Raw genomic sequence first — 11,000 nt, forward strand, 5'->3', positions numbered from 1 at the left:
TGTCGCCACTGTCGAAAGTGGGCGCGTGATGCTCAGATGGCCAGTGGACTCATAGCTATGACCTTGGAAGCCATCTCGGAGGTCTCGAACTCGATCTGATAGTACCCCTGTCCGAGAATCTGGACATCCAAGATCTTGCCCACCTCTGCAAGAAGGCGGGCCTGGAGAAGGTCTCGCAGCTCTCCTCTGCTAGGTCGGGTGCCGAGAATTTTGCAGATGACCGAAGTCGCCTGCAATCGCTCTACCTCAACGGCTAGGCTCGCTTGCTCGGCGATAGAGCAAGTCGAATGGTGGGCTCAGCGGGGTCGGGCGAGGGGGCTTCTGGCGAGTCCCTCTGTGGCAAAGCTGGAGCCTCCATCTGTGTCTACTGCTGTGTCGTAAGAAGAGCTCGACGGGCGGACGCTGCAATCAGGTGCAGGAGACACTGCCCCAAAAAAGGAAGCAATGCCGAGGAGGCCGGACTGCAGTGGTGGTTAACGGGGAGAAACCGAGGCGGGGGGGGCAGCGGGTTGGGGAAGGCGGAAACGCTGGCGGCAGCAGGAGGAGGGGGTGAGGGGGGGGGGGGGGGGGGCAGCGGGGCGGCAGAGGGCGGGTTGGAGGTAGCACGGGCAGGGGGCTGGCGGGGGGCGGCGCAGGTTGACAGGCAGCGCAGGGGTGGGCAGCGGGGCAGGGGGGGGGAGGCAGCGGGCTGAGGAGGGGGGGAGGGGGGGGGGGGGGGGGGGGGGGGGGGGGGGGAAGCTAGGCGTGCGCAGGTGGAGCAGCAGTAGCCCTCTTACTCTGATCTTGCTCGTGCTCTGAGTTTCTATGGAACGACTTTATGAAAAGTGTACACTAAGCTTTCTTTATGCCACATGCCTTCAACATGCTTTCGTTGCGCATATCCCGTAATCATTGCACTCCACGAGATGACATTCCAGATAGGAATGTCCTCGAGCACTTTGTGTGCTCCCTAAAGTACACCAGATTTGGCGTACATATCGACCAAGGCATTGTGAAGCATGACATTTTTTTGCAACCACCCGAGACTAACGATATAGAGTGAATTTTGAAGCCCATATCGGCATCCTGCATAGAGCCACATGCCTTCAAGATGCACGCATAGGTGATTTCATATGGACAAAGGCCCTCACTTTGCATCAGCCTAGAGATTTCTAGCCCTGCTCTTGTTGTGTGTATCCCTTAAGGGCACCACATTTAGCAAACATGTCAACCAAGGCATTGTCAAGCACGATACCCTTTTTCAACAGTCCCTGAGTAACAATATCAGCAAGAATTTTTATGCCCATATCAGTATCTTGCATACAGCCACATGCCTTTGAGATGCACGCGTATATGATTGCACCTGGAGAGGAGTCCTCGCTTTGCATCCGCCGCTGAAATCAGCCTGGAGCTCTCTGGCCCTACGTTTGTTGTGCATATCTCGCAATCAATGCACTCCAAGAGACGACATTCTGGATAGAAGGTCCCCAAGAACTTTTTGTGCTTTACAAAGCCCACCACATTTGGCATACATATCGACCAAGGCATTGCCAAGCACAACAATCTTTTCCAACAGCTCCTCACTAATAATATCAAAGTAAATTTTTAAGCCCATATCAACATCTTGCGTAGAGTCATATTCCTTCAAGATGCATGCGTAGGTGATTGCATATGGACAGAGGCCCTCGCTTCGCATCAGCATCTTGCGTAGTTCATACATAGGTGATTGCATCTGGAGAGAGGCCCTCTGCTGAAAATAGATTGGCACAACATCCTTTTTCAGCAGCCTTAGACTAACAGTATCATCGTGAATTTTTGTGTCTATATCAGCATCTTGCGTAGAGCCACAATGTGCATGCCTTTAAGATGCACGCGTAGGTAATTGCGTCTAGAGATAGGCCCTTGCTACGCACCAGCTGAAAACAGCCCACAGCTTCCTAGCCTTGTCTGGGCATATCCTGCGATCAGTGCGTTCCACAAGATGACATCCCGCACACTAACCTTGTAGATTTTTGGCCCTGCTCCTCTTGCGCAACCTGCAATCAATGCACTCCAAGAGACGACATCCGGACAAGAAACTCCTCGAGCACTTTTGTGCTCTCTGAAGTGCACCACACATACATATCGACCAAGGGATTGCCAAGCACGACATTGAATTTTTAAGCTCATATCAGCATCATGCATAGAACTACATGCCTTCAAGATGCACGCGTAGGTGATTCAATCTGGATAGAGACCTCACTTTGCATCCGCTAAAAACAGTGTAGCGTAAAGCCACATGCCTCCAAGCTGCACCCATATGTGATTGCATCAGAAGCTGCAGGAGAGAGGCCCTGGCTTTGCATCTGTTCGCTAAAAACAGTGTAGAGCTTTCTGGCCCTGCCCTGCTCCTATTGTGCGTATCCCACAAGCCTGGAGCTTTTTTTTGGTGTCTATATCAGCATCTTGCATAGAGCCACAATGTGCATGCCTTTAAGGTGCACGCGTAGGTGATGCGTCTGGAGATAGGCCCTTGCTACGCACCAGCTGAAAACAGCCCACAGCTTCCTAGCCTTGTCTGGGCATATCCTGCAATCAATGCGTTCCACAAGATGACATCCCGCACACTAACCTTGTAGATTTTTGGCCCTGCTCCTGTTGCGTATCCCACAATCAATGCACTCCAAGAGACGACATCCGGACGAGAAACTCCTCAAGCACTTTTGTGCTCTCTGAAGTGCACCACATTTGGCATACATATCGACCAAGGGATTGCCAAGCACGGCATTGAATTTTTAAGCTCATATCAGCATCATGCATAGAGCCACATGCCTTCAAGATGCACGCGTAGGTGATTCCATCTGGCTAGAGACCCTCACTTCGCATCCGCTAAACAGTGTAGCGTAAAGCCACAAGCCTCCAAGCTGCACCCGTATGTGATTGCATCAGGAGCTGCAGGAGAGAGGCCCTGGCTTTGCATCTGTTCGCTAAAAACAGTGTAGAGCTTTCTGGCCCTGCCCTGCTCCTATTGTGCGTATCCCGCAAGCCTGGAGCTTTTTTTTTGTGTCTATATCAGCATCTTGCGTAGAGCCACAATGTGCATGCCTTTAAGATGCACGCATAGGTGATTGCGTCTGGAGATAGGCCCTTGCTACGCACCGGCTGAAAACAGCCCACAGCTTCCTAGCCTTGTCTGGTCATATCTTGCGATCAGTGCATTCCACAAGATGACATCCCGCACAATAACCTTGTAGATGTTTGTCCCTGCTCCTCTTGCGTAACCTGCAATCAATGCACTCCAAGAGACGACATTCGGACAAGAAACTCCTCAAGCACTTTTGTGCTCTCTGAAGTGCACCACATTTGGCATACATATCGACCAAGCAGTGTGACATGAAACGTTTCGTGGTTTCGGTCGTTTCGGGGTTTCGCGGTTTTGAAACGTTTCGTTTCATAGCGTCAAAAACATGAAACAGGTTTCATAAACAACATTAAATTATATATTAATAAAATATGATAAATATGTATATAATGTAGCACACATGACTCTAGACTTTAATGTCCACAAGAGAGAGAGAGAGACGTGCTCACTACTTAGAAGCGACTTCAAGCGAGCACGATCAAAGAGATGTTCAGTATTGATGAAAGTTAAAACACAGCCACTAGTTTCATGAATCATAACTGATGCATCATTGATTCATTTAGCAAAGTACTTCTATTGAACAAAGTTTCTGGAAAAAAAGCCCCAATTTTAAACGTTTCATAAAAAATGAATGTCCATTTCATGCGTTTCGGCAAGGTTTCAGGTTTCGGGGTTCATCCGCATGAAACGCGTTTTTATGTCACACTGCGACCAAGGGATTGCCAAGCACGACATTGAATTTTTAAGCTCATATCAGCATCATGCATAGAGCACGCGTAGGTGATTCCATCTAGATAGAGACCCTCACTTTGCATCCGCTAAAAACAGTGTAGCGTAAATGCCTCCAAGCTGCACCCGTATGTGATTGCATCAGGAGCTGCAGGAGAGAGGCCCTGGCTTTGCATCTGTTCGCTAAAAACAACGTAGAGCTTTCTGGCCCTGCCCTGCTCATATTGTGTGTATCCCGCAAGCCTGGAGCTTTTTTTGTGTCTATATCAGCATCTTGTGTAGAGCCACAATGTGCATGCCTTTAAGATGCACGCGTAGGTGATTGCGTCTGGAGATAGGCCCTTGCTACGCACCAGCTGAAAACAGTCCACAGCTTCCTAGCCTTGTCTGGGCATATCCTGCGATCAGTGCGTTCCACAAGATGACATCCCGCACACTAACCTTGTAGATTTTTGGCCCTGCTCTTGTTGCGTATCCCGCAATCAATGCACTCCAAGAGACGACATCCAGACAAGAAACTCCTCAAACACTTTTGTGCTCTCTGAAGTGCACCACATTTGGCATACATATCGACCAAGGGATTGCCAAGCATGACATTGAATTTTTAAGCTCATATCAGCATCATGCATAGAGCCACATGCCTTCAAGATGCACGCGTAGGTGATTCCATCTGGATAGAGACCCTCACTTTGCATCCGCTAAAAACAGTGTAGCGTAAAGCCGCCTCGAAGCTGCACCCGTATGTGATTGCATCTCAGAGAGAGGCCCTGGCTTTGCATCCTATTGTGTGTATCCCGCAAGCCTGGAGCTTTTTGGCCATGCTCGTGCAATCCTCTCCTCTCCCTCTGCTAAAAATAGTGTAGAGCTCTCTGGCCCTACCCTGCTCCTATTGTGTGTATCCCACAAGCCTAGAGCTTTTTGGCCATGCTCGTGCAATCCTCTCTTCTCCCTCTGCTGTCGCTGCCTCTTGGAACTTTTTTTTAATCTTATTATTTCTACACCATCGGTTTTCAACTTCTCTGTCCAATGAAAACCAACCAACTGGATTGCCTCTCCTTTCAGGGTTTCCAAAATCGCTCTTAGATAATCAAGGTAAAGACTGTTTACTCTACTCAACATCTAGCACATCGACAAATTTCCAATCAAAGGATAGAATTCGCAGTAACATGATATAACCTTATGGCAAAGAGCCAACCAAGCTAAATTGTTGCCAAATACCAATATTGCAGATGTGAAGACACCCTATGCATTTTAAAGGTTTAAACCTACATGGGCTTTCTGCCAAAGAGAAAAGAGAGTATCATAAGCCACCACCCTGTTCAATCCATTCACCATTCCTAGAGAAAGTTGTCAATGCCTTCATCCCCCTCTCACCCTTTTACACAGAAAAAGGTAGAGCAAAAGAAAAGGAAAGACTCCCTTCTATGCCCTACTTTTATACTTCTTGCCAAGGGACTTCCTTGAAAAAGGCCAGCTCTCTACCTTGCGGCGTATAACCAGTTTCCACAAAAACCAATTTCTCAAAAATGCCCTCCACAAAATGTGGACCATTCGGCAAGAGTCTTGCAATGCTAATCCTCCTTGCTTGCTACCTATTCCTTCTTTTGTAGACTCTCCTCGCATCAGCACATGAAATATCCCTGCTATCATTCACCTCTGCATTGATGAGCAAAGGCTCCACCTCCTCTGCATTGATGAGCAAAGGCTCCACCTCACCTTGTTTCCTGCTTCGCCGGCTGTAAACTCTCGTCGAATTAGGGACAAACTTTATTGCCTTGGTCATGATGCTGTCAGAAGGGGCGCACAATCCAAAATCAAGTGGTTTGATGGACGAAGTTTGCAATGCCTCTGAAGGTGAAACAGATCCACTAACCTTCACCTTGGTTGCATCGGTTAGGGTTTTGTGTTTTCTAGGCTGTCTCATTGACCGAGAAGACGACGCATCTTTTGTTTTATCATCACATTGTGCAGTATGATCACTAAACTTACTGCTAACATCGGCATTGTGATGAGGCGAAGAGGTTTTTTGATCTGTTCGACACATTCTTGATGAAGATTCATCATTACCAAGTTCAAAAGCCTGCTCATTCACAACCCTCCTGGACTCACCATTCACGTCAAGTCGGAGAGGGGGTTCAAGCTCACCTGCAACCTCACAGATGAGTTTCCATTTGGCAGTCGAAATGGGGATGACAGAGAGCCGCGGCTGACGAAACATGATGAAGTTGAGTAAGCCATCTTCCTGCTTGAGACGGGAAAGAGAAAGGGGTTCTGAGAGCTTCGATACAGCTTCAATGTCGACCATGCCGTGCTTTCCGGAGGCATCAGAGGGGTTAGAAGGTTTTGCAGACACGGGCAATGCCCACAATTTCTTTAGCCTTAGATCCGCTGTGGTAGAAGAAGCACAGACCGCCTAGCTCCATGGCATGGAGGTGCTTCTGCGCATTGCGCACGCCATCCCAGTTAGAAATGCCCCGAATTGCTTGCTGGTGCTCCCAAGACCATTCCTCTGGTTCTGTTTTCAACAACCAGCGTCCCGCCATCGCGACTAGTAAAACTCGATTGCCCGCCATTGCCCCGAGTCAATGTCGACCATGCCGTGCTTTCCGGAGGCATCAGAGGGGTTAGAAGGTTTTGCAGACACGGGCAATGCCCACGATTTCTTTAGCCTTAGAGCTGCTATGGTAGAAGAAGCACAGACCGCCTAGCTCCATGGCATGGAGGTGCTTCTGCACATTGCGCACGCCATCCCAGTTAGAAACGCCCCGATTCGCTTGTTGGTGCTCCCAGGACCATTCCTCTGGTTCCGTTATCAACAACCAGCGTCCCGCCATTGCGACTAGTAAAACTCGGGCACATAAAACATTAAAGACCAGATTGATTTCATCAAAGCTGAGTTGCTTTTGTGTAGGAAAGGGTGTTTTCGAATGATCTTTTTTTGCGTAGAGGAGGGGTTGCTCAGTTTTGGAGCAGCACGGACCAGATTTAGAGGAGGGGTTGCTCAGTTTTGGAGCAGCACAGACCAGATTGAAAGAAGGGAGATGATAGCGGGTTAGCATGTATGCGAAGCATGGAAAAATAATTACCTCTGCTCTGCAAGTGCTCAAGTGCTGCGTCAGTTGCCTCTGCTCTGCAAGTCCTGCGTCAATTGCGCTCTCTCTCTCTCTCTCTCCGCTAGGCGAGGAGTATAACAAGTGGCTACGCTGCTATAAGTTGCTACGTTTGCTGCTTCATTTTCAATCTCTCTTTTTAAACGCCATTGCTTTCTTCTCTCTCTCTCTCTCTCTCTCTCTACATCCTCATTTAGTAAACCAATCACATGTGGTCACATGGCATAGCTATCCTTGTTCCTTTCACTAAATCGATCTTAGATAATCAAGGTAACTAGTAGGCGTACCAGGCTGAAAAAAAATCCTAAAAAAACCAGAATCAAATGGGATACCAAACGACATGCAAAAATGCAAAATCTGAGAGGCATACTTCTCGACAACATGCGAAAATGTGAAATCTGAGAGGCAGGAGTCAAGCTGCAGGCGGACCAGAGATCGTGAGTGAGGGGCGAGATTACGTGTACGGAGAGGTGGGTGGCAGATGGCGGGGTAGGCAACAACGTAGCATGTAGCTAGGTAAAATCATTTTTTATATATGTTAAGGACGGGGCACCATCCGCTTGGGTGCAAATTGGCTAGAGTAACATTCGTGTTCTTTAGACTGGCTGGCCAACGCGAGTTCAAGGCTTGTGAGTCGCTTGCTAGTAAAGTTTTACTCCCTCTAGCAAGGCACGGGATGTACATAAAAAAGCATCTCTGGAGATTCCGGGCAATAGTACTTGAAAGCTACCATTTATGGGGTAGACCTCATAAATGGTATGTTTAAGAGAGAGAGAGAGAGATGGACCAAATGGGCGTCCCTTCTCTCTTCGATTTCTTAATCAGTGGGATATCTTTGAAGCATTGTAGATCCAATATATATATCTCTATAAATACTAAGCATAGTTTGTCCCATGATGTGGACATATGCTCGCACCACACAATTGTTCATTATCTGTTTGTCCTATTTTGGGTGCCTCATGTCCGGCAACACGCACATCCTCTTGTTTCCTACCACTCACCCTCACCGTATAAATCAGACTACATTCGGAAATATACATCCACATGGCACAAGAATCTGATGCATAGTTGCTTGTCTGCCAAACACCCACCCTTGGCCAATATCTGCACCTTGAGAGAACTATGGCATCTAGAGAAAGATCTTCGGCATCTATTGAAAACAACCCAGAGCTTTCTTGCCACGGCCATGTTGGGGATCAATGCGTCCCAAGAGACGATCCTGGCCATATTCGCCATACATGTTGAATAAAGCACCACAAGCAATACATGTTTTTTCAATAGCCCTTGCACAATGCCGCATGCCTTGAGAGCGTAAGCTTGGGTGATTGTATCTAGAAAGATGCCTTCACATAGCATCTGTTGAAAACAACAGCCCAGAGTGTCCTTGCCACTACCATGGTGGGTATATCCTACTCCAATTGAATCAGCAAGCACTACGTTTGTGGAGAGAACAACATTAGACAACAATGAGAACATCACTGCCAGTTGCAGTGCTACAATAAGTACATAACCAAAGAGTACTCTTGGTATAATTGCATGCATGGGGCTACCTACATTATTGGCCCGCAGGCCGTGCTGATAGTGTTGAGGATAGAAAAACAACAGACAATATCTCTAATATCACTACTGCCATCAATAATAGCATTATAGCCATTACTAGTAGTACTACAAGCACATTCTCTGATATCTCCATGCCCAAGTCAGCAAGATTGGTTGATTACAGTGACAAAGAGGATGAGGACATTGACTCTAGCTAGCTCTCTGTGGGAGCGGATGCAGAGTGTAGGGGGAAGGAGAAGGAGAGTACACAACAATTTTGGTGGAGCACTTGAGAGTCAACCCTCTCAACTCCTTATTGTCATTATATCAAAGAATGGTGAGTGGGCGGGTGCCCGTTTGAAACCAGTCACGAGGCTTGAAATCTAACAATCTCCCACTTGAAGGCCAATGTGGCCCAAGTGGCTAATATATATAGGGGCTATTATGTACAAATGTGAAGGATGATCATAGCTTCATCCTACACCCATCATCTCTATGCAATGTGCGAACCACTCTGAGGCTAAGCTCTTCCTTAGAGCATCCGTGTGAACTTTGACTAACTCAATTCGTTTGCTAGCCAAAATATCCTGTACCACATGATACCTGACCTCTATGTGTTTCGAAGCACTTGCTAGATAATCCCTTGTTGTATCTCAAGATATGCTTCAGTGCTTCCCAATGCTTTCTGCCTGGATTTTCCATAAACCTGCTGACCACTCCCACTGCATATGCAATGTCTGGCCGTGTGCTAACCATGGCGAACATGAGACTGCCAACTGTCAAAGAATACGGCACCTTTGCCATCTCTACCTTTTTAGCTCCGATTTGGGACAATCATGCTTGCTAAGTTTTTTGTATGTAGCCATTGGGGTACTCAATGCTTTCCCCCCTTGTATATTAAAACGTTGCAAGACCTTGTGGACATACTCTTCTTGCGAAAGTTCAAGTATACCACGTTTGCGATCTCTCTTGATACGCATATCAAGAAAATGATGTGCATCACCCAAAGCACACTACTTGCTTAAGGCATCCTTGAGAAGTGAAATCTCATCTTTTGACTTCCGGACTATGAGCATATCATCCACGTACAAAATCATAATGATGAGGGAACGACCGTTCCTTGTGTACAAGCAGTGATCCTCTTGGCTCCGTATGTAACCATGGGATTGAATGTACTTATCAAACTTGATGTACCATTGCCTTGAGCCTTGCTTTAACCCATACAAAGCTTTCTTGAGTCTACACACCAATTCTACCCGTGTTGGCTTCTTAGCCTTTATCGCAAAATCTTCTGGCTGTTTCATGTAGACATCCTCATCAAGATCCCCATCCATTTGGACCAATTCCATGTCCTCGATGGCTACTAGACCAAGCACAAGATGCAGTGTACTCATCTTGACCACAGGAGAAAAGATTTCATCGAAATCCACGCCTTTCATTTGCTTGAACCCTTTAGCAACCAATCTAGCCTTATACTTAGGCTCGGGATCATCTATGATATACTTCTTCTTGTACACCCATTTTCATGGCAATGCCTGTTTACCCACAGGTAACTCTGTCAATTCCCAAGTTTCATTTGCTATGATCGAGTTATACTCAGATTGCATAGCTTCCTCCCACTTCACGCTATTGTCCATCTGAATGGCCTCTTTGTAGCAAGTGGGTCCACCGCAATGAGTGACTAGCGAATAGTCTAATCTTGGTTCAAAATGCTCAGGTGCACGAGATGTATGAGTAGATCTCCGAAGTGCTTAACCGCTGGATTCCGCTCTCTTTGGAGAAACATGTGTGTGTGTACTAGTGGAAGGTGCACCACTAGCACGTCCAACATTCTGTGTAACTAGTGGTGAGACAACATCCTCAACCGTACTCTTTGATACTCAATGTCTTTCACTGGCTTTCTATGCATCTTAGACTCATTGAATATCGCGTGTGAGCTACGTATAACCTTCTTAGGTTCCGGGTGCTAGAGACGATATCCCATCTCTCCGTCCACACCATATCCAATGAAGATGCACTTGTGGGATTTCGGGTCCAATTTTTGTCTAAGCTCTTTTGGCACATGTGAGAATGCCACGTAATCTGTCACAATTGGGTTGTTTGCCCGTCCACATCTTCTACAGAACCTTGTACTTTAGTGGTGTACTAGGTGATCGATTGATCAAATAAGTAGATGTTAAAACATCTTCCCCCCAAAATTCTTGAGGTAAGTTGGTCGTAGACAACATAGAAGTGACCCATTCTTGAATGGTTCTATTCATCCTCTTAGCCACATTGTTTTGGGTGGGTGTGTAAGGCATGATAAACTATCTTCTAATGCCTCGTTTACTGCAGAAATTATTGAACTCAGAGGAGATCTACTCGCCTCCATTGTCACTTCGTAAAGCTTTAAGCTTTCTAGCCGATTGGTGCTTGACCAAGGCTAAGAACCTTCGAAAGACACTAAAGACATCACTCTTCTGCTTCAAGAGATAAACCCACACCTTTCTAGTAGAGTCATCTATGAATGTCGAGAAGTATAA

The 11,000-nt window shown here is 46.9% G+C and overlaps 1 protein-coding gene and 1 pseudogene across 2 annotated transcripts in view; both read right to left on the bottom strand.

Annotated features, from left to right (window-relative positions):
- Nucleotides 1-7,080, bottom strand: part of CNX7 (co-factor for nitrate, reductase and xanthine dehydrogenase 7) — a 67,546-nt gene extending 60,466 nt beyond the window's left edge. The window contains exon 1 of one of the 2 annotated variants that reach the window (XM_086504211.1): nt 6,916-7,080. The gene's annotated coding sequence lies outside the window, so the exon portion shown is untranslated. The remainder of the gene's footprint in view (nt 1-6,915) is intronic. The other variant, XM_086504212.1, reaches the window with a different exon arrangement.
- On the bottom strand, nt 782-6,908 carry LOC147420137 (uncharacterized; annotated as a pseudogene).
- Nucleotides 7,081-11,000: the final 3,920 nt, after the last annotated feature.

Source organism: Adiantum capillus-veneris, chromosome 28, assembly GCF_014529385.1.
Source record: "Adiantum capillus-veneris isolate H3 chromosome 28, ASM1452938v2, whole genome shotgun sequence".
Lineage (NCBI taxonomy): Eukaryota > Viridiplantae > Streptophyta > Polypodiopsida > Polypodiales > Pteridaceae > Adiantum > Adiantum capillus-veneris.